General features: G+C 38.7%; 26 non-coding genes across 26 annotated transcripts; all 26 read left to right on the top strand.

Annotated features, from left to right (window-relative positions):
- The first annotated feature begins 11959 nt into the window (after window positions 1-11959).
- Window positions 11960-12033, top strand: TRNAI-AAU (transfer RNA isoleucine (anticodon AAU)). The gene has a single exon. It is a non-coding gene; the product is annotated as a tRNA-Ile (tRNA).
- Window positions 12034-13000: 967 nt separating this feature from the next.
- TRNAI-AAU (transfer RNA isoleucine (anticodon AAU)) lies at window positions 13001-13074 on the top strand. Its single transcript has one exon. It is a non-coding gene; the product is annotated as a tRNA-Ile (tRNA).
- Window positions 13075-13631: 557 nt separating this feature from the next.
- TRNAI-AAU (transfer RNA isoleucine (anticodon AAU)) lies at window positions 13632-13705 on the top strand. Its single transcript has one exon. It is a non-coding gene; the product is annotated as a tRNA-Ile (tRNA).
- A 136-nt stretch (window positions 13706-13841) lies between these two features.
- TRNAI-AAU (transfer RNA isoleucine (anticodon AAU)) lies at window positions 13842-13915 on the top strand. The gene has a single exon. It is a non-coding gene; the product is annotated as a tRNA-Ile (tRNA).
- Window positions 13916-15747: 1832 nt separating this feature from the next.
- On the top strand, window positions 15748-15821 carry TRNAI-AAU (transfer RNA isoleucine (anticodon AAU)). The gene has a single exon. It is a non-coding gene; the product is annotated as a tRNA-Ile (tRNA).
- A 140-nt stretch (window positions 15822-15961) lies between these two features.
- Window positions 15962-16035, top strand: TRNAI-AAU (transfer RNA isoleucine (anticodon AAU)). The gene has a single exon. It is a non-coding gene; the product is annotated as a tRNA-Ile (tRNA).
- Window positions 16036-16769: 734 nt separating this feature from the next.
- Window positions 16770-16843, top strand: TRNAI-AAU (transfer RNA isoleucine (anticodon AAU)). Its single transcript has one exon. It is a non-coding gene; the product is annotated as a tRNA-Ile (tRNA).
- A 979-nt stretch (window positions 16844-17822) lies between these two features.
- On the top strand, window positions 17823-17896 carry TRNAI-AAU (transfer RNA isoleucine (anticodon AAU)). The gene has a single exon. It is a non-coding gene; the product is annotated as a tRNA-Ile (tRNA).
- Window positions 17897-18453: 557 nt separating this feature from the next.
- On the top strand, window positions 18454-18527 carry TRNAI-AAU (transfer RNA isoleucine (anticodon AAU)). The gene has a single exon. It is a non-coding gene; the product is annotated as a tRNA-Ile (tRNA).
- Window positions 18528-18662: 135 nt separating this feature from the next.
- On the top strand, window positions 18663-18736 carry TRNAI-AAU (transfer RNA isoleucine (anticodon AAU)). The gene has a single exon. It is a non-coding gene; the product is annotated as a tRNA-Ile (tRNA).
- A 346-nt stretch (window positions 18737-19082) lies between these two features.
- TRNAI-AAU (transfer RNA isoleucine (anticodon AAU)) lies at window positions 19083-19156 on the top strand. Its single transcript has one exon. It is a non-coding gene; the product is annotated as a tRNA-Ile (tRNA).
- A 137-nt stretch (window positions 19157-19293) lies between these two features.
- TRNAI-AAU (transfer RNA isoleucine (anticodon AAU)) lies at window positions 19294-19367 on the top strand. The gene has a single exon. It is a non-coding gene; the product is annotated as a tRNA-Ile (tRNA).
- A 137-nt stretch (window positions 19368-19504) lies between these two features.
- TRNAI-AAU (transfer RNA isoleucine (anticodon AAU)) lies at window positions 19505-19578 on the top strand. The gene has a single exon. It is a non-coding gene; the product is annotated as a tRNA-Ile (tRNA).
- A 557-nt stretch (window positions 19579-20135) lies between these two features.
- TRNAI-AAU (transfer RNA isoleucine (anticodon AAU)) lies at window positions 20136-20209 on the top strand. Its single transcript has one exon. It is a non-coding gene; the product is annotated as a tRNA-Ile (tRNA).
- A 136-nt stretch (window positions 20210-20345) lies between these two features.
- Window positions 20346-20419, top strand: TRNAI-AAU (transfer RNA isoleucine (anticodon AAU)). Its single transcript has one exon. It is a non-coding gene; the product is annotated as a tRNA-Ile (tRNA).
- Window positions 20420-22030: 1611 nt separating this feature from the next.
- TRNAI-AAU (transfer RNA isoleucine (anticodon AAU)) lies at window positions 22031-22104 on the top strand. The gene has a single exon. It is a non-coding gene; the product is annotated as a tRNA-Ile (tRNA).
- Window positions 22105-22661: 557 nt separating this feature from the next.
- TRNAI-AAU (transfer RNA isoleucine (anticodon AAU)) lies at window positions 22662-22735 on the top strand. Its single transcript has one exon. It is a non-coding gene; the product is annotated as a tRNA-Ile (tRNA).
- Window positions 22736-22870: 135 nt separating this feature from the next.
- TRNAI-AAU (transfer RNA isoleucine (anticodon AAU)) lies at window positions 22871-22944 on the top strand. Its single transcript has one exon. It is a non-coding gene; the product is annotated as a tRNA-Ile (tRNA).
- A 346-nt stretch (window positions 22945-23290) lies between these two features.
- On the top strand, window positions 23291-23364 carry TRNAI-AAU (transfer RNA isoleucine (anticodon AAU)). Its single transcript has one exon. It is a non-coding gene; the product is annotated as a tRNA-Ile (tRNA).
- A 137-nt stretch (window positions 23365-23501) lies between these two features.
- TRNAI-AAU (transfer RNA isoleucine (anticodon AAU)) lies at window positions 23502-23575 on the top strand. Its single transcript has one exon. It is a non-coding gene; the product is annotated as a tRNA-Ile (tRNA).
- Window positions 23576-23712: 137 nt separating this feature from the next.
- On the top strand, window positions 23713-23786 carry TRNAI-AAU (transfer RNA isoleucine (anticodon AAU)). The gene has a single exon. It is a non-coding gene; the product is annotated as a tRNA-Ile (tRNA).
- Window positions 23787-24343: 557 nt separating this feature from the next.
- Window positions 24344-24417, top strand: TRNAI-AAU (transfer RNA isoleucine (anticodon AAU)). The gene has a single exon. It is a non-coding gene; the product is annotated as a tRNA-Ile (tRNA).
- A 136-nt stretch (window positions 24418-24553) lies between these two features.
- Window positions 24554-24627, top strand: TRNAI-AAU (transfer RNA isoleucine (anticodon AAU)). Its single transcript has one exon. It is a non-coding gene; the product is annotated as a tRNA-Ile (tRNA).
- Window positions 24628-26036: 1409 nt separating this feature from the next.
- On the top strand, window positions 26037-26110 carry TRNAI-AAU (transfer RNA isoleucine (anticodon AAU)). Its single transcript has one exon. It is a non-coding gene; the product is annotated as a tRNA-Ile (tRNA).
- Window positions 26111-26653: 543 nt separating this feature from the next.
- Window positions 26654-26727, top strand: TRNAI-AAU (transfer RNA isoleucine (anticodon AAU)). Its single transcript has one exon. It is a non-coding gene; the product is annotated as a tRNA-Ile (tRNA).
- A 767-nt stretch (window positions 26728-27494) lies between these two features.
- TRNAI-AAU (transfer RNA isoleucine (anticodon AAU)) lies at window positions 27495-27568 on the top strand. The gene has a single exon. It is a non-coding gene; the product is annotated as a tRNA-Ile (tRNA).
- Window positions 27569-27652: the final 84 nt, after the last annotated feature.

The raw sequence follows: 27652 nt of genomic DNA, 5'->3' as shown, positions 1-27652 counted from the left end.
TTCTGCCCTGATCTTTTGGAGTGTTTCTATGGGTTTACTGTTTTGTTCTTGCAATCACGGCGAATTTCTTTCCAGAAAAGACGATAGGGTCTTGTTGAATTTTCAATTTTCTACAAGTGACTTGAAAAAAGTTTACATTTTGACGAAATTTAACTCTTATAAGTTCAAGGAAATGTTTAAATTTAATGTGTGTGTGAACTTTTCATCATTGTATTAGATTAACAGATCTGTTTTCTTTCTAAAAGGCAAGCCCAATGTATCATTAGCTCCATGCAAGTCATACGCATGGTAATTTCAAAATTAAATTTAGAGAATAGGGGTGGCTCATAGCATGTAAAACATTCGAAAAGAAGTTTCATGGCTAAACAAAGATTTCGTAAGTCGCTTTTTATACTTAAAACTACTCAAAAATAAGAAAAAACTTCAAGTACCATTTTTGAAACAAACTTCTACAAAGAATTTTGTGGTTTCACTCATATACAATCGAGTAATAAGCTAAGGAAATTACGTTTTTCAACATATTTCAGTGAAAATCACATTTTTGAGTGAGTTATCACCCTACTTTAACTCCCCTATGCTTCCCGATGTAAACACAAATATCACCAAATAAAAAACACCTTTAGGTACGCCACAGACATTTCTTTACACATTGGATATGGGTTTTTTTCCTGTGACACGAAAAATTCATTTTTTTCCAACAAATTTTGTGATTTGGGTCTGCGCGCGGGTCAAATTGAAACTTCCCACGAAGGCAGCGGGCCACCATCTCATATAATTTAATGACATCTTAATTAATTGAAGGGGATCAATGGGAGCCACAAACTAACCAGTAGAAAAAAATAATTGAAGACTTTTGTTTTTTCTGAAATTATTTCCTTTATTAATAATCAATTTTGATTATAGTTCTGAAATAATTTTTTTCACTAATTCTAGAAAACGTTTTGATTAATTACTGATCAAATTAATTTATTCTGAGATTAACTTTAATCTAAAATCACTTCAGATGATTCTTTACTTATTTATTCCAGTAATTATAAAATTAATTTACTTCTCAATATAACTTGAAATCATTTCTTTCAATAATTATGAAATCATTTCTTTCAATAATTATGAAATCATTTCTTTCAATAATTATGAAATCATTTCTTTCAATAATTATGAAATCATTTCTTTCAATAATTATGAAATCATTTCTTTCAATAATTATGAAATCATTTCTTTCAATAATTATGAAATCATTTCTTTCAATAATTATGAAATCATTTCTTTCAATAATTATGAAATCATTTCTTTTATTGATTGTGATATATATTCTATCAGAAATTATGGAATTATTTCTTTTATTGATTGTGATATATATTCTATCAGAAATTATGAAATTATTTCTTTCATTGATTTATTAGTTTTTTTTTCACTAATGCTGAAATTATTGTTTTCGAAAATTCCAAAATTATCTTTCAAAAATTCCAAAATTATCTTTCAAAAATTCTAAAATTATCTTTCAAAAATTCAAAAATTATCTTCAAAAATTCTAAAATTATTAGTTTCAAAAATTATCTCTCAGTGATTCTCAATTTTCATCAATTCTGGAACTATTTCTTTCATTTATTCTAGTATTATTTTTTCATAGATTCTGAAATTATTTCTTTCATCATTTCTGAAATTATTTCTTTCATCATTTCTGAAATTATTTCTTTCATCATTTCTGAAATTATTTCTTTCATCATTTCTGAAATTATTTCTTTCATCATTTCTGAAATTATTTCTTTCATCATTTCTGAAATTATTTCTTTAAGATGAAATCTTTTCTGAAATTATATCTTTCATTCGTTCTAGAATTAATCAATCATTTCCTAATAATTTTCTTCGGGCCACGACAAAAGACTAGGAGGGCGAAATGGGGCCCGCGGGTCATGCGTTGAAGACCCTACTCTATATCATTCCCTTTCCTACAATTGATAGCTTCTTTTTGCCCCATGAATAGTATTCGGACTTTAATTTCGTATATTTATTTTATTTGTGAAAATACAATCTTCGTTGAAATTTTTAAATAACATGCTGATGTACTGCTGTTATGAGTAAGTTTGTTAAAATGTCGACATCTTCTTGATATAATTAAGTTGTACATGTATGAATTACTATTTGACCCTCGGGGAATAATAATGTTTAGAGAGTTCGATGCTCATACCCGAAACTTAAATGATCCCCAAATACAGTGATACTTCGGCTAGCGATAGAAATAATCCAAATTTATTGCCAAAAGCTTGTACGTGAAGTGGTGGAAAACTTTCCGAAAGAGAAGTGAAGAAACATTTGGAAGAAAGAATCCGAGGTTAGCATTAACCGGGTTCGAGTAACAATAATTCTGATGATGATTGGCTCAAAATTTTATCTCACGTCGCGGCTGTTTTATGTTAGTGCGTGCATCTATATCAGTGTTTCCCAAAGTGGGCAATGTCGCCCTCTGGTGGGCGATAGATTGGTCCAGGGGAACGATAGAAGCTACGAATTTAATATTCGATCCTATGCGTTCACTTGAGATGGAGGGGCCGATGAGAGAAAAAAATTTCTGAAGAAGGGGGCAATGGAATGAAAAGTTTGGCTAACTATTATCTATATCAGTGATTCCTAACGTGGGCGATGGAATGTTCCAGGGGGGGCGGTAGAAGCTACGGATATAAAATAGGATCCTATGTTGGGAAACTTTGATATAGATCATAGTTACCCAACCTTTTTTGTCCCATCGCCCCCTTCTTCAGAAATTTTTTTCTCCCATCGCCCACCAACGCAATCTAACCCATAGGATCCTATGTTATATCCGTAGCTTCTACCGCCCCCCTGGAACATTCCAGCTCCCACAAGGGGGCGTTAACGCCCACGTTGGGAAACACTGATCTATATCAACAAAAATGTTCGTTAGCCAAATCCATATTCGTTACCCGAGGCGTAAGCCGAGGTGTTACAGTATAATCATTTTTGGAAAAAATTTTATAAAAAATTGCATTTTGCATTTACATTAATTTAAATTCCAGTTAGATTTATTATTATTTTTTTCCCCTTACAATGATTTGTGGCTCATTTTCATGCCATGAAGGGGAAATAAAAGACATGTTTCGTGCCATGTGCTCTCAGGTTCATCTACGGAGAACTATTTCAGGAAATTTCATGACCGTGACGTGTCTAAGATTTTCAACTAAATTTTAATTAGGACTACATGTGGTCCAATCAAGAAATTAATATTTTATGGATTTAAGGATCCGATAGGTGGCGCTGACTTACACGAGTCAAAGAAAAGATACGCAAATAACGAGCACAGAATGCCTCCAAATCATTTATTAACAGCAATATGTTTTCCACATAACCGAATGCTAGCCGATCTCCCCTTTAAAAAGTCTCGCCACAGAGAGCAACAGACCTACAAACAGTATAAATGTAATTCAATCTTAACACGTCACTTACTTCACTTCTGAAATATAGATGGCAACACTGAAAAATCGAAAAACACAACACTACATACGTACTCACTGTTAGGTATATACACGCACAGTAACATTTTTGGAACAACTCACTAGGTAGTAAATCGTCCGTAGATGGTGATAAACCTGAGTTGTGCTTGGTTTGAAAGAAAACGTCGACACACACACACGGTTTACGACGATGAACGGATTATGGATTAGGAGCGCAAGTTCTTATAACTACAGTCGAATCCCGTTTTAACGAATACCGTTATAGCGAAAATCTCGTTTTAACGAACGCTTTTCTAATTCCCCCAGCCAAGTTGACAAAGGGACAATGCAAAAACTTGGAAATCCTTTATAACGAAATTTCGTTTTAACGAAGTGATTTCTCCAGTCTCTTGGCGTTCGTTATAACGGGATTCGACCGTATCTCATTTTCATATTTCCACCGAAGTCGCTGCTCGTACCAACGCCACCTATCGGCTGTTTTTCTAGTTTTTTTTGTTTACCTGTCTTAAAAAAATTCCCGTGACTTAGTGATTCTAACCCTGCAAACCGTTTCGTATTTCGATTATTTTTCCGATTTTCATTCATTTTTAAAGTTTCTACGGACTTTTTTTGCCCACCGTGTGTATATAATGAGTTTTATAATTCAACTGTTTGCCTTTTTAAATCTAAGACGTAAGGTCGTTAGTGTCTGAACTTTCGCATCGGGAGTGTACATAGTTAATTTATTCGTTGAAATAGAGTTGTTTACGCCACAACGATATAAACATAGAAAAAAATAAATGTTTCCAAGGGCTTCCCTACTATATAAATTCTGTAGAAATGGCGGAACACAAATCTAGTTCCGGCATCGGTTCGTGACAATGGGATTTTTTTTCATTGAGAGTAAACACTCTATTCGGAAAAAAAACATTTCCCATCTCAGAACCAATGTCTTGCTTTCTAGAACTCCTTGGTATGTATGTAAAAAAAGCACCTCCTATATTGCGTAACAATGAAGGTGAACTCTGAAGTTCAAGTATCGAGAAAGTTCCTCATAAAATAAGGTAAAAAGAAAAACAGGGTTAATAAACTTTTCGGAGATACTCGGATCCTCTAAGTAGCAAAATAATTGACTCTAAATCCTGGATAGTCACTAAAATAAGTGTTTTTAAGGGGTCCTTTCACACCTTGAATGTGTTTTTACGACTTCCTATCCGTAAGGAACAAACAATGATGAAACTATTCTAAGATTACTCGCGTACACGTGTTACAACTTAATAGAGTAAGAAAGAATGTTTCCTCGGTCATTCGCCATGGATATCAATAGCTGCTGCATTCGATATAACGGATATCCCTTTAGCATAATCATTAAAGATTATTAATATTATTTTCAATACTAATTGGGTTTAGAATTTCCTGAATCCTCTTAAAAATGGTCATTTTTTTTAAGGAATTTTCAAAACTTTTTTACTTTAGAATTTTAATCGTAATTTTTAGAATCACTCGAAGACTTTAAATATTTTTTAAATAGTGAACTTTCACAATTTGAATTTCCTTACGAACTTCCACAATTTCCTCAAGAATTTCAATTATAACTTTCACAATTTCCTCAAGAATTTCAATTATAACTTTCACAATTTCCTCAAGAATTTCAATTATAACTTTCACAATTTCCTCAAGAATTTCCATTAGAACTTTCACAATTTCCTCAAGTATTTCCATTAGAATTTTCACAATTTCTTCAAGAATTCCCATTAGAACTCTTTCACAATTGCATCAAGAATTCTCATAAGAACTTTCACAATTTCCATTAGAACTTTCACAATTTCCATTAGAACTTTCACAATTTCCATTAGAACTTTCACAATTTCCTTAAAAATTACCAAAAATTTTTTGAGTTATTCCAAAATTTATTTTTTTCTGTTGGAAAAATCAGAAATTTCTTAAGACACATCAGAAAATTTTCTTGAGAAATATCAGAATTTTTATAAGGAACATCGGATTTTTTAGAAGAACTTTAAAAATACCTTAATAAAAAGGAATCGATCTAATAATAAATCTATCTGTTTATATGTAATTTTAAATTTTTTTAAGAACTTTTTCCACAACTTTCAGCATTTCCTTAAGTAAACATTTCTTTCAATCCTTTAAAGATTATCGGTTCGCATATTATAATTTTTTTTTATAGTGCAATAATATATCCACTTTATCCCGTATACAGACGTAATTTATGTATCGTATATAAATCTCAACATTTTATGCAATTTCGTTGAATTTTAATGAAAAAAACTGAAATCCACAGAAAACATCTTATCCCCCATCAGAAAGTTTTTCAGAAATGCATCAGGACAATGTGTAATAACAGTGGAAAACCTTTATTTGCTCTGTCATTTCATTCTTAGATAATGAGCTAAAATACTTTCAGGTTCATAAATACAGAAGTAATTTCCCATGACAGGAATTATTCTTGCCAGTCAGGGGAGAAAAGAAATAGATTCAAAATGTCAAGACTACTAAGTTCTTCCATCATCTTCTCAGAGAGGGGAAGAGTTCCAAAACACCATTATTGTATGGTCCGTTAAATTCTGGAACCAGTGGCCAAGAACAAAATGGAACGTTCGTTCCTTCACCAACAGAAGACTGACGTTGGGGAAACGCGTGTCATGTTCACATTTGTATATATTTGTCTTCTTCCTTTACTGAATATGAGAAATTCTCCTATTCGGAAGTATCGACCTCTCTCGTTTGTGGACTTCCGAGAATAGCGTGACTTTTGAAAGAAACTGGAACTGTACGAGAATCCGCGGGTAAAAGAAACCATTGAACTCGTCCTTCGTTCTGAATGAGGCAAATCTCTTGCCTCATCAATACCGTCATTTTTGAGGCCTTGCAATCTTCTACTTAGAGATAACTGATGCGTATTTTCACCGGCTTCTAAGATAAAAAGTAGAAAAACTCAACACGATGAAAAACGAATTCATGGCGATGAAAGTTACTTTTGAGGTATGTCTAAGAACAGAAGTCTTCCAAGCTCATAATTATGATAAAAGCACGCCCATGGCAACTGAAATATACGTACTCAAATCAGCATAATGATAACTTTTCAATATCGCTTGAATTAGGAGTTGACCGATGACTCCGTGAACAGGCATTTCTTGGGTACTTCGGTAGGAAACCGTGATATTCGTGATCAATTGGTCTCAAGTGGTTTCTTTTTCTCTTCAAAGTTTAGAGCAGCATTTTCCGATTTTTTTTTTCTGTCTTTGCAAGAGCCTTCGAAGTAATACATATCTATGTCCTACATACCTCTCTAAAATATTGGAAAACAATGGTGAAACCATCTTTTACTGTTATTCATTATTATTCTGATAAGTCAAAGTTTTTCGCTTACGGCCGTATTTACCAACGCAGTTTAAACTGCAATCACAGGTGAAAGGATTGAAGATGGAAACGGATTGGTAAAATTGAGGATTTTAACCAATCCGTGTCGATCGCTAATCCTTTAACCTGCGATTGTTGTTTAAACTCTGTCGATGAATATAAGGCTCTATTAGTCACTTACTTTATATAGTACAACTTTTTCTTATTTATTTTATTTTGCTGGAGTCGTGAATATTACAAACCGTACTGAGCTTTGAGATTTCGAGCTCGTTCGATAAATCTTTGAGTGCCACTAAGCGTATCTGGCTGTATGGCCAAGCATGAGGCCTCAGAATTTACAATTTCAGCCTCTGACTTTTGGTGATCGTAAAGATTATTGCAATCGGACTGAAATGGTTAGAACCATCTGGATTCGCAACATTTTCTAAATAAGACAAAAACAAGACTTGCCTTTGAAACGGCTGCATCTTAGTTGAAATATTAATTGTGTGAACGACCATATTTCAACGCTCCTCCTCGTAACAGAAAAAAAAAACTTTTTGCAACAAATGCAACGAACCGAAAGTAAATATATTGTATTCTTTATGAGTTATTAAGTTTCAGAGTTGTAAAGATAAATTTCGAACAGCCTATATTAATTCTACGTAAGTATCATAATGTAATTTATAAGCTAATAAACGTATCTTCGCCAATGATTTCTACACACAAATATCACAAATTGAATTAAACTTCGTTGTAGAAACGGGAGAAACCGGGACATTTTTTGGGGCGTCTAAAGTTGCAGGAAAACACGGGAATGTCCCAAATGTACGGGTGAGATGGTCATCTTATTTATATGAGATCTATAACCTATAGAAGTTCTGCTTTCTTCTTTCACGTGTATCGTATATAAACCAATAATAATAATTAAAAGTTTCGTTGAACGGGAAAAAGGAACTTGGGTCTGTTTGGTGTCCGTGCATCTAATAAAAAAAAGTTGACGTCGCGTAAACAACGAAAGCCTTGTTTTCTTCACCTTTCCCTTCTGTTCGTGGCTCTTGAAACCTCTCAAGAAACAAAGCTGGTGTTAAAAAATGAATGTCCTGTGTATCCTTTCCCTGTGTTAGCATCTCTTAAGTATTCGGCCCAAATTATGGGGCTATAAGAAAAGAAGAATCCAAAACAGCCCAAGAGAGGAGATGCACTCGAAAAGAATCCAATTAACTCTGGCCACGGGTCGACGCTTGTTCAGCTATAGTTCCTAAACGGATGCCCTACAATTACAGAAGGAAAAATGGAAAAAATAAATAAAACGGTCTTTGAATCGATGCGATGTGTGGTCTAACATAGATGTCACACATTATATCTAGGGCTGGGAATTCATTGAAATTTCAAATTTGGTAAAATGGACATTCCTAATAACATTTCTAACAAGATCGCAATTGACTGATCAAGGCATCCAACTACCTTTCTTTTGACACTTTTCAAAAAAATTCTACTGCAATGAACTTTAATAACATTTTTGATAGAAAGTGCTTCAAAATAACGAAAACAATAAAGGATTTTCGATTTACTATGTAATGTTCTATGAAAAGTCATTTTTATGTCAAATTTTAAGCAAAATTCATGTAATATTCGAAACACGATTGCAAAAAGTCTATGAAATGTGTTGTTATTTTCACAGTGTTTTTAGCTAATAATGGTGCAGATTATGAACTTAAATTTAAGGCAACTGACTGCATGTGGGCCACTTTTTTTGAAAAAAACTGTTTCACAAAATAAGTGGAGTTTGAATCAAAATATTGTATAAAATAAGGAAATGCACTGAAATTTCTGAAATATCCTTACAACTTTTTCCGATATTCTAAATTCTATCCTCAAAATCGGCTCATTTTCAGTACTTACGCCAGACATTGTACATTGAAAACAACACCATTTATTTGAATAGTTTTGATACTGTACTTTGAAAATTTCACTGAATTGATTTTTATTACTGAATCTGTATGCTGTATGAAACATTTTAAATTTAAATTGCTACCTATTGTGCTATGACTGTTATCTGTGCAATGAACTGAAAGTCTTAACATACACAAAATATTCTCTGAGATATGGTAGCTTTCGTGAAACAATTTTTACAAAAAACTTCAATTGTTTTTCATTCAAGCAGCTGTAAAATATTGAATTCTGGATATCTGGTTAAAATCTCAGTTGATTGCACAGTTAACGTTATCTGAAACACTGATGAAAAATTTCATTGAGAATACCTTGTATATTTTTCGAGAAATTTTGTTTCGCGTGGAATAAAGTAACGGAAAAAGGGATCTTCAAAAAAAACGCGTTTGAAAACTGTTTGTTGCCTTTGAAGCCATTGTTCCAGATGACTTAGATCAGCCATAACTTTGTTTTCAACTTATTGTGTATGCACAAGAATAAAACATAGTTCTGGATTCTGTGTAAACCATTCTCTCAAATAAATGTATAAAATCATTTTACTACAATTTTCGAAAAAATCCTCATTTGAACGTAGTCAGTTGCCTTAAAAGATTGTATGCTATGCTCATTTATAAGTTATACCCATATCTGTTCATATACGTGTGAATGTTTTAAAATTTCATTTAACATAACACGTACATGTTATACACCTCAGCTTTTAGGTCCTAACCTTGACAATATAAGGCACAATATCATATCAAAAGTTTGTAATTATGCAATCAGTAAATTTTAATAAATCAGGTTTCAAACTTCAGTGAAATGTCAAAAATAGCATTCTTTGTTTTACGCGTTCAAAGTTTCTATTCACTGATTATTCCGTGTATGTGAAACAGCAACACGGAAGTGTTGACGTAACATTATTTTTTATACAGGTTTTTTTTTTTTCAAATCAGTTTTCACCGTAAAATTTCACTGAATTATATGTTATTACTGAATCTGTATGCTGTATGCATCTATGAAACATTTTAAATTTAAATTAATATTTTTTGGATATATATTTTTTTAGATAGGGTGGGGATGGGGGGGGGGTAAAATGTTCCAGAACAAAATATGGGTCTTCCACATTGAAACAGTGTAAAATAGCAAGAAAAAATGTATACATATAGGTATTACTCGAAAGTATTTTTGATATAAATTACATGTTTATTAAGATGAAAAAAAAAATAAACAATGACGCAAATATAATTATTGAATGTAAGTAGACTCAGATATAACGAACTCCATCAAATTTTCTTCACAAAACGTTTTTGGATGCAACCCACACAATATGGGTTTCATACTACTTTTCTTTAAACAAATTTTTTGACTAGGAAATAGCAAAATGTGAATAGAAGAGAGAAAATCAGTGTCAATCACGTTTTCGTAGAAGATACGTATCAAACTAAAATTTAAATTATAAAGCATATTTAAAAAAAGCCAAAAAAGAGGAAAGTTAGTGTAAGTTGAATATTTCATGTGGTAAATTAGAAAAATTTCAAGTTTATATTCCTCCAAAGTACACAATTTTAAGAGATGAGTAAAACATATTAATAAATTTATTCACAAATATTACTATGACCGCTCACTTGAAATGATTCATCAGATGTTACATACAATATAATTACTCAAATATAGTAACACATACAAATGTTCAAAATATACTCGAATTTAATAGTGGACTCTCTCGAACAATCAAAATGACCGCAATCACAGTCCCTTAGCTCAGTCGGTTAGAGCGTCGTGCTAATAACGCGAAAGTTGTGGGTCGATCCCTCCACGGGCCATGCTTTTTCTATCAATAACTTTGAAATCAACGCCCCCTCCTTTTTCAATATCGTTTAATGTTAACACGCTGTAAGCAACTGGCAAAATACAGTAACATATAACCATCTTCTTTTGAAGAACATAGGCAAGCGTAATCACGGTCCGTTAGCTCAGTCCTCTAAACAGTATCGTGCAAATTACGCGGAGGTCGTTGGTTCGATTCCTACACGGGCCATCCTTTTTATCCATAAAAACTTTCAAATCTCTTCATCCCCGATTTCTTAATATCGTTTATTTTGAACAGGCCAAGAAACTAGCAATGTAGGGGAACATACAACCATTCTTTTCTTCAAAAATATAGGCAACTTGAAGCACTGCCCGTTAGCTCAGTCGGTTATAGCGTCGTGCTAATAACGCGAAGGTCGTGGGTTCGATACCCCCACGGGCCATGCATTTTATAATTACTCTGAAATTACTGCCTCTCTGATTACCCAATATCGTTTTTTTTTTAATCGGCTAAGGAACTGGGAATGTAGGGGAACATACAACCATTCTTTTCTTCATAAATATAGGCATTCTGAACCACGGCCCGTTAGCTCAGTCGGTTAGAGCGTCGTGCTAATAACGCGAAGGTCGTGGGTTCGGTACCCCCACGGGCCATGCTTTTTATAATTACTCTGAAATTACTGCCTCCCTGATTACCCAAGATCGTTTATTTTTAATCAGCTAAGGAACCAGCAATATAGGGAAACATACAACCATTCTTTTCTTCAAAAATATAGGCTACTTGAACCACGGCCCGTTAGCTCAGTAGGTTAGAGCGTCGTGCTAATAACGCGAAGGTCGTGGGTTCGATACCCCCACGGCCCATGCATTTTAGAATAACTCTGAAATTACTGCCTTCCTGATTACCCAAGATCGTTTTTTTTAATCGGCTAAAGAACCTGCAATGTAGGGAAACATACAACCATTCTTTTCTTCAAAAATATACGCTACTTCAACCACGGCCCGTTAGCTCAGTAGGTTAGAGCGTCGTGCTAATAACGCGAAGGTCGTGGGTTCGATACCGCCATGCTTTTTACAACTACTATGAAATTACTGCCTCCCTCATTACCCAATATGGTTTTTTTTTTAATAGGCTAAGGAACCAGCAATGTAGGGAAACATACAACCATTCATTTCTTCAAAATTATAGGCGGCTTGAACCACGTGCGTTAGCTCAGTCGGTTAGAGCGTCGTGCTAATAATGCGAAGGTCGTGGGTTCGATACCCCCACTGGCCATGCTTTTTATAATTACTCTGAAATTACTGCCTCCCTGATTACCCAATATCGTTTTTTTTTAATAGGCTAAGGAACCAGCAATGTAGGGAAACATACAACCATTCTTTTCTTCATAAATATAGGCTATTCGAACAACGGCCCGTTAGCTCAGTCGGTTAGAGCGTCGTGCTAATAACGCGAAGGTCGTGGGTTCGATACCCCCACGGGCCATGCTTTTTATAATTACTCTGAAATTACTGCCTCCCTGATTACCCAATATCGTTTATTTTTAATCGGCTAAGGAACCAGCAATATAGGGAAACATACACCCATTATTTTCTTCAAAATTATAGGCAATTTGAACCACGGCCCGTTAGCTCAGTAGGTTAGAGCGTCGTGCTAATAACGTGAAGGTCGTGGGTTCGATACCCCCACGGCCCATGCATTTTATAATAACTCTGAAAATACTGCCTCCCTGATTACCCAAGATCGTTTTTTTTTTAATAGGCTAAGGAACCAGCAATGTAGGGAAACATATAACCATTCTTTTCTTCAAAAATATAGGCTATTTGAACAACGGCCCGGTAGTTCAGTCGGTTAGAGCGTCGTGCTAATAACGCGAAGGTCGTGGGTTCGATACCCCCACGCGCCATGCTTTTTATAATTACTCTGAAATTACTGCCTCCCTGATTACCCAATATCGTTTTTTTTTTAATCGGCTAAGGAACCAGCAATATAGGGAAACATACAACCATTATTTTCTTCAAAATTATAGGTAATTTGAACCACGGCCCGTTAGCTCAGTAGGTTAGAGCGTCGTGCTAATAACGCGAAGGTCGTGGGTTCGATACCCCCACGGCCCATGCATTTTATAATAACTCTGAAATTACTGCCTCCCTGATTACCCAAGATCGTTTTTTTTAATCGGCTAAGGAACCTGCAATATAGGGAAACATACAACCATTATTTTCTTCAAAATTATAGGTAATTTGAACCACGGCCCGTTAGCTCAGTAGGTTAGAGCGTCGTGCTAATAACGCGAAGGTCGTGGGTACGATACCGCCATGCTTTTTATAACTATGAAATTACTGCCTCCCTCATTACCCAATATGGTTTTTTTTTAATAGGCTAAGGAACCAGCAATGTAGGGAAACATACAACCATTCTTTTCTTCAAAAATATAGGCTATTTGAACCGCGGCCCGTTAGCTCAGTCGGTTAGAGCGTCGTGCTAATAACGCGAAGGTCGTGGGTTCGATACCCCCACGGGCCATGCTTTTTATAATTACTCTGAAATTACTGCCTCCCTGATTACCCAATATAGTTTTTTTTTAATAGGCTAAGGAACCATCAATGTAGGGAAACATATAACCATTCTTTTCTTCAAAATTATAGGCAACTTGAACCGCGGCACGTTAGCTCAGTAGGTTAGAGCGTCGTGCTAATAACGCGAAGGTCGTGGGTTCGATACCCCCACGGGCCATGCTTTTTATAATTCCTCTGAAATTACTGCCTCCCTGATTACCCAATATCGTTTTTTTTTAATAGGCTAAGGAACCATCAATGTAGGGAAACATACAACCATTCTTTTCTTCAAAATTATAGGCAACTTGAACCGCGGCACGTTAGCTCAGTAGGTTAGAGCGTCGTGCTAATAACGCGAAGGTCGTGGGTTCGATACTCCCACGGGCCATGCATTTTATAATAACTCTGAAATTACTGCCTCCCTGATTTCCCAATATCGTTTTTGTTTTCATAGGCTAAGGAACCATCAATGTAGGGAAACATACAACCATTCTTTTTTTCAAAAATATAGGCTATTTGAACCACGGCCCGTTAGCTCAGTCGGTTAGAGCGTCGTGCTAATAACGCGAAGGTCGTGGGTTCGATACCCCCACGGGCCATGCCTTTTATAATTACTCTGAAATTACTGCCTCCCTGATTACCCAATATCGTTTTTTTTTAATAGGCTAAGGAACCAGCAATATAGGGAAACATACAACCATTCTTTTCTTCAAAATTATAGGCAACTTGAACCGCGGCCCGTTAGCTCAGTCGGTTAGAGCGTCGTGCTAATAACGCGAAGGTCGTGGGTTCGATACCCCCACGGGCCATGCTTTTTATAATTACTCTGAAATTACTGCCTCCCTGATTACCCAATGTCGTTTTTTTTTTTAATATGCTAAGGAACCAGCGATATAGGGAAACATACAACCATTATTTTCTTCAAAATTATAGGCAACTTGAACCACGGCCCGCTAGCTCAGTAGGTTAGAGCGTCGTGCTAATAACGCGAAGGTCGTGGGTTCGATACCCCCACGGGCCATGCTTTTTATAATTACTCTGAAATTACTGCCTCTCTGATTACCCAATGTCGTTTTTTTTTTAATAGGCTAAGGAACCAGCAATGTAGGGAAACATACAACCATTATTTTCTTCAAAGTTATAGGCAACTTGAACCATGGCCCGTTAGCTCAGTAGGCTAGAGCGTCGTGCTAATAACACGAAGGTCGTGGGTTCGATACCCCCACGGGCCATGCTTTTTATAATTACTCTGAAATTACTGCCTCTCTGATTACCCAATGTCGTTTTTTTTTTTAATATGCTAAGGAACCAGCAATATAGGGAAACATACAACCATTATTTTCTTCAAAATTATAGGCTATTTGAACCACGGCCCGCTAGCTCAGTAGGTTAGAGCGTCGTGCTAATAACGCGAAGGTCGTGGGTTCGATACCCCCACGGGCCATGCTTTTTTTAATTACTCTGAAATTACTACCTCCCTCATTACCCAATATCGTTTTTTTTAATCGGCTGAGGAACCAGCGATGTAGGGGAACAACATACAACCATTCTTTTCTTCAAATATATAGGCAACTTGAACCGCGGCCCGTTAGCTCAGTCGTTTAGAACGTCGTGCTAATAACGCGAAGTACGTGGGTTCGATACCCACACGGGCCATGCGTTTCGTAATTACTCTGAAGTTACTGCCTCCCTGATTACCCAATATTTTTTTTTTTTAATCGGCTAAGAAACTGGAAATGTAGGGGAACAACATACAACCATTCTTTTCTTCAAAAATATAGGCGTTCTGAATCACGGCCCGTTAGCTCAGTTGGTTAGAGCGTCGTGCTAATAACGCGAAGGTCGTGGGTTCGATATCCCCACGGGCCATGCCTTTCATAATTACTCTGAAATTACTGCCTCCCTGATTACCCAATATCGTTTTTTTTTTAATAGGCTAAGGAACCAGCAATGTAGGGAAACATGCAACCATTCTTTTCTTCAAAAATATAGGCTATTTGAACCACGGCCCGTTAGCTCAGTCAGTTAGAACGACGTGTTAATAACGCTAAGGTCGTGGGTTCGATACCCACACGGGCCATGCATTTCATAATTACTCTGAAGTTAGTACCTCCCTGATTACCCAATCTCGTTTTTTTTAATCGGCTAAGAAACTGGAAATGTAGGGGAACAACATACAACCATTCTTTTCTTCAAAAATATAGGCGTTCTGAATCACGGCCCGTTATCTCAGTTGGTTAGAGCGTCGTGCTAATAACGCGAAGGTCGTGGGTTCGATACCCCCACGGGCCATGCTTTTTTAATTACTCTGAAATTACTGCCTCCCTGATTACCCAATATCGTTTTTTTTTAATCGGCTGAGGAACCAGCAATGTAGGGGAACAACATACAACCATTCTTTTCTTCAAAATTATAGGCTACTTGAACCACGGCCCGTTAGCTCAGTCGGTTAGAGCGTCGTGCTAATAACGCAAAGGTCGTGGGTTCGACACCCTCACGGGCCATGCCTTTTATAATTACACTGAAATTACTGCCTCCCTGATTACCCAATATCGTTTTTGTTTTCATAGGATAAGGAACCAACAATGTAGGGAAACATACAACCATTCTTTTTTTCAAAAATATAGGCTACTTGAACCACGGCCCGTTAGCTCAGTCGGTTAGAGCGTCGTGCTAATAACGCGAAGGTCGTGGGTTCGATACCCCCACGGGCCATGCCTTTTATAATTACTCTGAAATTACTGCCTCCCTGATTACCCAATATCGTTTTTTTTCTAATCGGCTAAGGAACTGGGAATGTAGTGGAACAACATACAACCATTCTCTTCTTCAAAAATATAGGCTACTTGAACCACGGCCCGTTAGCTCAGTCGGTTAGAACGTCGTGCTAATAACGCGGAGGTCGTGGGTTCGATACCCACACGGGCCATGCCTTTTATAATTACTCTGAAATTACTGCCTCCCTGATTACCCAATATCGTTTTTTTTTAATAGGTTAAGGAACCAGCAATGTAGGGAAACATACAACCATTCTTTTTTTCAAAAATATAGGCTACTTGAACCACGGCCCGTTAGCTCAGTCGGTTAGAGCGTCCTGGGTTCGATACCCCCACGGATTATGCTTTTTATAATTACTCTGAAATTACTGCCTTCCTGATTACCCAATATCGTTTTTTTTCTAATCGGCTAAGGAACTGGGAATGTAGTGGAACAACATACAACCATTCTTTTCTTCAAAATTATAGACAACTTGAACCGCGGCCCGTTAGCTCAGTCGTTTAGAACGTCGTGCTAATAACGCGGAGGTCGTGGGTTCGATACCCACACGGGCCATGCCTTTTATAATTACTCTGAAATTACTGCCTCCCTGATTACCCAATATCGTTTTTTTTTAATAGGTTAAGGAACCAGCAATGTAGGGAAACATACAACCATTCTTTTTTTCAAAAATATAGGCTACTTGAACCACGGCCCGTTAGCTCAGTCGGTTAGAGCGTCCTGGTTTCGATACCCCCACGGATTATGCTTTTTATAATTACTCTGAAATTACTGCCTTCCTGATTACCCAATATCGTTTTTTTTCTAATCGGCTAAGGAACTGGGAATGTAGTGGAACAACATACAACCATTCTTTTCTTCAAAATTATAGACAACTTGAACCGCGGCCCGTTAGCTCAGTCGGTTAGAGCGTCGTGCTAATAACGCGAAGGTCGTGGGTTCGATACCCCCACGGGCCGTGCTTTTTATAATTACTCTGAAATTACTGCCTCCCTGATTACCAAATATCGTTTTTTTTTAATAGGCTAAGGAACCAGCAATGTAGGGAAACATACAACCATTATTTTCTTCAAAATTATAGGCAAATTGAACCATGGCCCGTTAGCTCAGTAGGCTAGAGCGTCGTGCTAATAACGCGAAGGTCGTGGGTTCGATACCCCCACGGGCCATGCTTTTTATAATTACTCTCAAATTACTGCCTCTCTGATTACCCAATATCGTTTTTTTTTTTAATATGCTAAGGAACCAGCAATATAGGGAAACATACAACCATTATTTTCTTCAAAATTATAGGCAACTTGAACCACGGCCCGTTAGCTCAGTAGGTTAGAGCGTCGTGCTAATAACGCGAAGGTCGTGGGTTCGGTACTCCCACGGGCCATGCTTTTTTTAATTACTCTGAAATTACTGCCTCCCTGATTACCCAATATCGTTTTTTTTAATAGGCTAAGGAACCAGCAATATAGGGAAACATACAACCATTATTTACTTCAAAATTATAGGCTATTTGAACCACGGCCCGTTAGCTCCGTCAGTTAGAACGTCGTGCTAATAACGCGAAGGTCGTGGGTTCGATACCCACACGGGCCATGCCTTTTATAATTACTCTGAAATTACTGCCTCCCTGATTACCCAATATCGTTTTTTTTTAATAGGTTAAGGAACCAGCAATGTAGGGAAACATACAACCATTCTTTTTTTCAAAAATATAGGCTACTTGAACCACGGCCCGTTAGCTCAGTTGGTTAGAGCGTCGTTCTAATAACGCGAAGGTCGTGGGTTCGATACCCCCACGGGCCATGCTTTTTTAATTACTCTGAAATTTCTGCCTCACTGATTACCCAATATCGTTTTTTTTTAATCGGCTGAGGAACCAGCAATGTAGGGGAACAACATACAACCATTCTTTTCTTCAAAATTATAGGCTGTTTGAACCACGGCCCGTTAGCTCAGTCGGTTAGAGCGTCGTGCTAATAACGCGAAGGTCGTGGGTTCGATACCCCCACGGGCCATGCCTTTTATAATTACTCTGAAATTACTGCCTCCCTGATTACCCAATATCGTTTTTTTTTAATAGGCTAAGGAACCAGCAATGTAGGGAAACATGCAACCATTCTTTTCTTCAAAAATATATGCTACTTGAACCACGGCCCGTTAGGTCAGTCGGTTAGAGCGTCGTGCTAATAACGCGAAGGTCGTGGGTTCGATACCCCCACGTGCCATGCTTTTTATAATTACTCAGAAATTACTGCCTCCCTGATTACCCAATATCGTTTTTTTTTAATAGGCTAAGGAACCAGCAATGTAGGGAGACATACAACCATTCTTTTCTTCAAAATTATAGGCAACTTTAACCGCGGCACGTTAGCTCAGTAGGTTAGAGCGTCGTGCTAATAACGCGAAGGTCGTGGGTTCGATACCCCCACGGGCCATGCTTTTTATAATTACTCTGAAATTACTGCCTCCCTGATTACCCAATATCGTTTTTGTTTTCATAGGCTAAGGAACCATCAATGTAGGGAAACATACAACCATTCTTTTTTTCAAAGATATAGGCTATTTGAACCACGGCCCGTTAGCTCAGTCGGTTAGAGCGTCGTGCTAATAACGCGAAGGTCGTGGGTTCGATACCCCCACGGGCCATGCCTTTTATAATTACTCTGAAATTACTGCCTCCCTGATTACCCAATATCGTTTTTTTTAATAGGCTAAGGAACCAGCAATATAGGGAAACATACAACCATTCTTTTCTTCAAAATTATAGGCAACTTGAACCGCGGCCCGTTAGCTCAGTCGGTTAGAGCGTCGTGCTAATAACGCGAAGGTCGTGGGTTCGATACCCCCACGGGCCATGCCTTTTATAATTACTCTGAAATTACTGCCTCCCTGATTACCCAATATCGTTTTTTTTTAATAGGCTAAGGAACAAGCAATATAGGGAAACATGCAACCATTCTTTTCTTCAAAAATATATGCTACTTGAACCACGGCCCGTTAGGTCAGTCGGTTAGAGCGTCGTGCTAATAACGCGAAGGTCGTGGGTTCGATACCCCCACGGGCCATGCCTTTTATAATTACTCTGAAATTACTGCCTCCCTGATTACCCAATATCGTTTTTTTTTAATAGGCTAAGGAACCAGCAATATAGGGAAACATACAACCATTCTTTTCTTCAAAATTATAGGCAACTTGAACCGCGGCCCGTTAGCTCAGTCGGTTAGAGCGTCGTGCTAATAACGCGAAGGTCGTGGGTTCGATACCCCCACGGGCCATGCTTTTTATAATTACTCTGAAATTACTGCCTCCCTGATTACCCAATATCGTTTTTTTTTTAATAGGCTAAGGAACCAGCAATATAGGGAAACATACAACCATTATTTTCTTCAAAGTTATAGGCAACTTGAACCATGGCCCGTTAGCTCAGTAGGTTAGAGCGTCGTGCTAATAACGCGAAGGTCGTGGGTTCGATACCCCCACGGGCCATGCTTTTTATAATTACTCTGAAATTACTGCCTCTCTGATTACCCAATGTCGTTTTTTTTTTAATAGGCTAAGGAACCAGCAATGTAGGGAAACATACAACCATTCTTTTCTTCAAAAATATAGGCTATTTGAACCGCGGCCCGTTAGCTCAGTCGGTTAGAGCGTCGTGCTAATAACGCGAAGGTCGTGGGTTCGATACCCCCACGGGCCATGCTTTTTATAATTACTCTGAAATTACTGCCTCCCTGATTACCCAATATAGTTTTTTTTTAATAGGCTAAGGAACCATCAATGTAGGGAAACATATAACCATTCTTTTCTTCAAAATTATAGGCAACTTGAACCGCGGCACGTTAGCTCAGTAGGTTAGAGCGTCGTGCTAATAACGCGAAGGTCGTGGGTTCGATACCCCCACGGGCCATGCTTTTTATAATTCCTCTGAAATTACTGCCTCCCTGATTACCCAATATCGTTTTTTTTTAATAGGCTAAGGAACCATCAATGTAGGGAAACATACAACCATTCTTTTCTTCAAAATTATAGGCAACTTGAACCGCGGCACGTTAGCTCAGTAGGTTAGAGCGTCGTGCTAATAACGCGAAGGTCGTGGGTTCGATACTCCCACGGGCCATGCATTTTATAATAACTCTGAAATTACTGCCTCCCTGATTTCCCAATATCGTTTTTGTTTTCATAGGCTAAGGAACCATCAATGTAGGGAAACATACAACCATTCTTTTTTTCAAAAATATAGGCTATTTGAACCACGGCCCGTTAGCTCAGTCGGTTAGAGCGTCGTGCTAATAACGCGAAGGTCGTGGGTTCGATACCCCCACGGGCCATGCCTTTTATAATTACTCTGAAATTACTGCCTCCCTGATTACCCAATATCGTTTTTTTTTAATAGGCTAAGGAACCAGCAATATAGGGAAACATACAACCATTCTTTTCTTCAAAATTATAGGCAACTTGAACCGCGGCCCGTTAGCTCAGTCGGTTAGAGCGTCGTGCTAATAACGCGAAGGTCGTGGGTTCGATACCCCCACGGGCCATGCTTTTTATAATTACTCTGAAATTACTGCCTCCCTGATTACCCAATGTCGTTTTTTTTTTTAATATGCTAAGGAACCAGCGATATAGGGAAACATACAACCATTATTTTCTTCAAAATTATAGGCAACTTGAACCACGGCCCGCTAGCTCAGTAGGTTAGAGCGTCGTGCTAATAACGCGAAGGTCGTGGGTTCGATACCCCCACGGGCCATGCTTTTTATAATTACTCTGAAATTACTGCCTCTCTGATTACCCAATGTCGTTTTTTTTTTAATAGGCTAAGGAACCAGCAATGTAGGGAAACATACAACCATTATTTTCTTCAAAGTTATAGGCAACTTGAACCATGGCCCGTTAGCTCAGTAGGCTAGAGCGTCGTGCTAATAACACGAAGGTCGTGGGTTCGATACCCCCACGGACCATGCTTTTTATAATTACTCTGAAATTACTGCCTCTCTGATTACCCAATGTCGTTTTTTTTTTTAATATGCTAAGGAACCAGCAATATAGGGAAACATACAACCATTATTTTCTTCAAAATTATAGGCTATTTGAACCACGGCCCGCTAGCTCAGTAGGTTAGAGCGTCGTGCTAATAACGCGAAGGTCGTGGGTTCGATACCCCCACGGGCCATGCTTTTTTTAATTACTCTGAAATTACTGCCTCCCTGATTACCCAATATCGTTTTTTTTAATAGGCTAAGGAACCAGCAATATAGGGAAACATACAACCATTATTTACTTCAAAATTATAGGCTATTTGAACCACGGCCCGTTAGCTCCGTCAGTTAGAACGTCGTGCTAATAACGCGAAGGTCGTGGGTTCGATACCCACACGGGCCATGCCTTTTATAATTACTCTGAAATTACTGCCTCCCTGATTACCCAATATCGTTTTTTTTTAATAGGTTAAGGAACCAGCAATGTAGGGAAACATACAACCATTCTTTTTTTCAAAAATATAGGCTACTTGAACCACGGCCCGTTAGCTCAGTTGGTTAAAGCGTCGTTCTAATAACGCGAAGGTCGTGGGTTCGGTACTCCCACGGGCCATGCTTTTTTTAATTACTCTGAAATTACTGCCTCCCTGATTACCCAATATCGTTTTTTTTAATAGGCTAAGGAACCAGCAATATAGGGAAACATACAACCATTATTTACTTCAAAATTATAGGCTATTTGAACCACGGCCCGTTAGCTCCGTCAGTTAGAACGTCGTGCTAATAACGCGAAGGTCGTGGGTTCGATACCCACACGGGCCATGCCTTTTATAATTACTCTGAAATTACTGCCTCCCTGATTACCCAATATCGTTTTTTTTTAATAGGTTAAGGAACCAGCAATGTAGGGAAACATACAACCATTCTTTTTTTCAAAAATATAGGCTACTTGAACCACGGCCCGTTAGCTCAGTTGGTTAGAGCGTCGTTCTAATAACGCGAAGGTCGTGGGTTCGATACCCCCACGGGCCATGCTTTTTTAATTACTCTGAAATTTCTGCCTCACTGATTACCCAATATCGTTTTTTTTTAATCGGCTGAGGAACCAGCAATGTAGGGGAACAACATACAACCATTCTTTTCTTCAAAATTATAGGCTGTTTGAACCACGGCCCGTTAGCTCAGTCGGTTAGAGCGTCGTGCTAATAACGCGAAGGTCGTGGGTTCGATACCCCCACGGGCCATGCCTTTTATAATTACTCTGAAATTACTGCCTCCCTGATTACCCAATATCGTTTTTTTTTAATAGGCTAAGGAACCAGCAATGTAGGGAAACATGAAACCATTCTTTTCTTCAAAAATATATGCTACTTGAACCACGGCCCGTTAGGTCAGTCGGTTAGAGCGTCGTGCTAATAACGCGAAGGTCGTGGGTTCGATACCCCCACGTGCCATGCTTTTTATAATTACTCAGAAATTACTGCCTCCCTGATTACCCAATATCGTTTTTTTTTAATAGGCTAAGGAACCAGCAATGTAGGGAGACATACAACCATTCTTTTCTTCAAAATTATAGGCAACTTTAACCGCGGCACGTTAGCTCAGTAGGTTAGAGCGTCGTGCTAATAACGCGAAGGTCGTGGGTTCGATACCCCCACGGGCCATGCTTTTTATAATTACTCTGAAATTACTGCCTCCCTGATTACCCAATATCGTTTTTGTTTTCATAGGCTAAGGAACCATCAATGTAGGGAAACATACAACCATTCTTTTTTTCAAAGATATAGGCTATTTGAACCACGGCCCGTTAGCTCAGTCGGTTAGAGCGTCGTGCTAATAACGCGAAGGTCGTGGGTTCGATACCCCCACGGGCCATGCCTTTTATAATTACTCTGAAATTACTGCCTCCCTGATTACCCAATATCGTTTTTTTTAATAGGCTAAGGAACCAGCAATATAGGGAAACATACAACCATTCTTTTCTTCAAAATTATAGGCAACTTGAACCGCGGCCCGTTAGCTCAGTCGGTTAGAGCGTCGTGCTAATAACGCGAAGGTCGTGGGTTCGATACCCCCACGGGCCATGCCTTTTATAATTACTCTGAAATTACTGCCTCCCTGATTACCCAATATCGTTTTTTTTTAATAGGCTAAGGAACAAGCAATATAGGGAAACATGCAACCATTCTTTTCTTCAAAAATATATGCTACTTGAACCACGGCCCGTTAGGTCAGTCGGTTAGAGCGTCGTGCTAATAACGCGAAGGTCGTGGGTTCGATACCCCCACGGGCCATGCCTTTTATAATTACTCTGAAATTACTGCCTCCCTGATTACCCAATATCGTTTTTTTTTAATAGGCTAAGGAACCAGCAATATAGGGAAACATACAACCATTCTTTTCTTCAAAATTATAGGCAACTTGAACCGCGGCCCGTTAGCTCAGTCGGTTAGAGCGTCGTGCTAATAACGCGAAGGTCGTGGGTTCGATACCCCCACGGGCCATGCTTTTTATAATTACTCTGAAATTACTGCCTCCCTGATTACCCAATATCGTTTTTTTTTTAATAGGCTAAGGAACCAGCAATATAGGGAAACATACAACCATTATTTTCTTCAAAGTTATAGGCAACTTGAACCATGGCCCGTTAGCTCAGTAGGTTAGAGCGTCGTGCTAATAACGCGAAGGTCGTGGGTTCGATACCCCCACGGGCCATGCTTTTTATAATTACTCTGAAATTACTGCCTCTCTGATTACCCAATGTCGTTTTTTTTTTAATAGGCTAAGGAACCAGCAATGTAGGGAAACATACAACCATTCTTTTCTTCAAAAATATAGGCTATTTGAACCGCGGCCCGTTAGCTCAGTCGGTTAGAGCGTCGTGCTAATAACGCGAAGGTCGTGGGTTCGATACCCCCACGGGCCATGCTTTTTATAATTACTCTGAAATTACTGCCTCCCTGATTACCCAATATAGTTTTTTTTTAATAGGCTAAGGAACCATCAATGTAGGGAAACATATAACCATTCTTTTCTTCAAAATTATAGGCAACTTGAACCGCGGCACGTTAGCTCAGTAGGTTAGAGCGTCGTGCTAATAACGCGAAGGTCGTGGGTTCGATACCCCCACGGGCCATGCTTTTTATAATTCCTCTGAAATTACTGCCTCCCTGATTACCCAATATCGTTTTTTTTTAATAGGCTAAGGAACCATCAATGTAGGGAAACATACAACCATTCTTTTCTTCAAAATTATAGGCAACTTGAACCGCGGCACGTTAGCTCAGTAGGTTAGAGCGTCGTGCTAATAACGCGAAGGTCGTGGGTTCGATACTCCCACGGGCCATGCATTTTATAATAACTCTGAAATTACTGCCTCCCTGATTTCCCAATATCGTTTTTGTTTTCATAGGCTAAGGAACCATCAATGTAGGGAAACATACAACCATTCTTTTTTTCAAAAATATAGGCTATTTGAACCACGGCCCGTTAGCTCAGTCGGTTAGAGCGTCGTGCTAATAACGCGAAGGTCGTGGGTTCGATACCCCCACGGGCCATGCCTTTTATAATTACTCTGAAATTACTGCCTCCCTGATTACCCAATATCGTTTTTTTTTAATAGGCTAAGGAACCAGCAATATAGGGAAACATACAACCATTCTTTTCTTCAAAATTATAGGCAACTTGAACCGCGGCCCGTTAGCTCAGTCGGTTAGAGCGTCGTGCTAATAACGCGAAGGTCGTGGGTTCGATACCCCCACGGGCCATGCTTTTTATAATTACTCTGAAATTACTGCCTCCCTGATTACCCAATGTCGTTTTTTTTTTTAATATGCTAAGGAACCAGCGATATAGGGAAACATACAACCATTATTTTCTTCAAAATTATAGGCAACTTGAACCACGGCCCGCTAGCTCAGTAGGTTAGAGCGTCGTGCTAATAACGCGAAGGTCGTGGGTTCGATACCCCCACGGGCCATGCTTTTTATAATTACTCTGAAATTACTGCCTCTCTGATTACCCAATGTCGTTTTTTTTTTAATAGGCTAAGGAACCAGCAATGTAGGGAAACATACAACCATTATTTTCTTCAAAGTTATAGGCAACTTGAACCATGGCCCGTTAGCTCAGTAGGCTAGAGCGTCGTGCTAATAACACGAAGGTCGTGGGTTCGATACCCCCACGGACCATGCTTTTTATAATTACTCTGAAATTACTGCCTCTCTGATTACCCAATGTCGTTTTTTTTTTTAATATGCTAAGGAACCAGCAATATAGGGAAACATACAACCATTATTTTCTTCAAAATTATAGGCTATTTGAACCACGGCCCGCTAGCTCAGTAGGTTAGAGCGTCGTGCTAATAACGCGAAGGTCGTGGGTTCGATACCCCCACGGGCCATGCTTTTTTTAATTACTCTGAAATTACTACCTCCCTCATTACCCAATATCGTTTTTTTTAATCGGCTGAGGAACCAGCGATGTAGGGGAACAACATACAACCATTCTTTTCTTCAAATATATAGGCAACTTGAACCGCGGCCCGTTAGCTCAGTCGTTTAGAACGTCGTGCTAATAACGCGAAGTACGTGGGTTCGATACCCACACGGGCCATGCGTTTCGTAATTACTCTGAAGTTACTGCCTCCCTGATTACCCAATATAGTTTTTTTTTAATCGGCTAAGAAACTGGAAATGTAGGGGAACAACATACAACCATTCTTTTCTTCAAAAATATAGGCGTTCTGAATCACGGCCCGTTAGCTCAGTTGGTTAGAGCGTCGTGCTAATAACGCGAAGGTCGTGGGTTCGATATCCCCACGGGCCATGCCTTTCATAATTACTCTGAAATTACTGCCTCCCTGATTACCCAATATCGTTTTTTTTTTAATAGGCTAAGGAACCAGCAATGTTGGGAAACATGCAACCATTCTTTTCTTCAAAAATATAGGCTATTTGAACCACGGCCCGTTAGCTCAGTCAGTTAGAACGACGTGTTAATAACGCTAAGGTCGTGGGTTCGATACCCACACGGGCCATGCATTTCATAATTACTCTGAAGTTAGTACCTCCCTGATTACCCAATCTCGTTTTTTTTAATCGGCTAAGAAACTGGAAATGTAGGGGAACAACATACAACCATTCTTTTCTTCAAAAATATAGGCGTTCTGAATCACGGCCCGTTAGCTCAGTTGGTTAGAGCGTCGTGCTAATAACGCGAAGGTCGTGGGTTCGATACCCCCACGGGCCATGCTTTTTTAATTACTCTGAAATTACTGCCTCCCTGATTACCCAATATCGTTTTTTTTTAATCGGCTGAGGAACCAGCAATGTAGGGGAACAACATACAACCATTCTTTTCTTCAAAATTATAGGCTACTTGAACCACGGCCCGTTAGCTCAGTCGGTTAGAGCGTCGTGCTAATAACGCAAAGGTCGTGGGTTCGACACCCTCACGGGCCATGCCTTTTATAATTACACTGAAATTACTGCCTCCCTGATTACCCAATATCGTTTTTGTTTTCATAGGATAAGGAACCAACAATGTAGGGAAACATACAACCATTCTTTTTTTCAAAAATATAGGCTACTTGAACCACGGCCCGTTAGCTCAGTCGGTTAGAGCGTCCTGGGTTCGATACCCCCACGGATTATGCTTTTTATAATTACTCTGAAATTACTGCCTTCCTGATTACCCAATATCGTTTTTTTTCTAATCGGCTAAGGAACTGGGAATGTAGTGGAACAACATACAACCATTCTTTTCTTCAAAATTATAGACAACTTGAACCGCGGCCCGTTAGCTCAGTCGGTTAGAGCGTCGTGCTAATAACGCGAAGGTCGTGGGTTCGATACCCCCACGGGCCGTGCTTTTTATAATTACTCTGAAATTACTGCCTCCCTGATTACCAAATATCGTTTTTTTTTAATAGGCTAAGGAACCAGCAATGTAGGGAAACATACAACCATTATTTTCTTCAAAATTATAGGCAAATTGAACCATGGCCCGTTAGCTCAGTAGGCTAGAGCGTCGTGCTAATAACGCGAAGTTCGTGGGTTCGATACCCCCACGGGCCATGCTTTTTATAATTACTCTCAAATTACTGCCTCTCTGATTACCCAATATCGTTTTTTTTTTTAATATGCTAAGGAACCAGCAATATAGGGAAACATACAACCATTATTTTCTTCAAAATTATAGGCAACTTGAACCACGGCCCGTTAGCTCAGTAGGTTAGAGCGTCGTGCTAATAACGCGAAGGTCGTGGGTTCGGTACTCCCACGGGCCATGCTTTTTTTAATTACTCTGAAATTACTGCCTCCCTGATTACCCAATATCGTTTTTTTTAATAGGCTAAGGAACCAGCAATATAGGGAAACATACAACCATTATTTACTTCAAAATTATAGGCTATTTGAACCACGGCCCGTTAGCTCCGTCAGTTAGAACGTCGTGCTAATAACGCGAAGGTCGTGGGTTCGATACCCACACGGGCCATGCCTTTTATAATTACTCTGAAATTACTGCCTCCCTGATTACCCAATATCGTTTTTTTTTAATAGGCTAAGGAACCAGCAATGTAGGGAAACATACAACCATTCTTTTTTTCAAAAATATAGGCTACTTGAACCACGGCCCGTTAGCTCAGTTGGTTAGAGCGTCGTGCTAATAACGCGAAGGTCGTGGGTTCGATACCCCCACGGGCCATGCTTTTTTAATTACTCTGAAATTTCTGCCTCACTGATTACCCAATATCGTTTTTTTTTAATCGGCTGAGGAACCAGCAATGTA

The sequence above is a fragment of the Pholcus phalangioides genome, unplaced genomic scaffold, assembly GCF_987345545.1.
Source record: "Pholcus phalangioides strain wild (caught in Gottingen) unplaced genomic scaffold, Ppha-v1.0 ptg000004l_1, whole genome shotgun sequence".
NCBI classification, from domain to species: Eukaryota; Metazoa; Arthropoda; class Arachnida; order Araneae; family Pholcidae; genus Pholcus; species Pholcus phalangioides.
The sequence above is the reverse complement of the archived record's forward strand: the minus strand, read 5'-3'. Positions and strand labels throughout refer to the sequence as shown.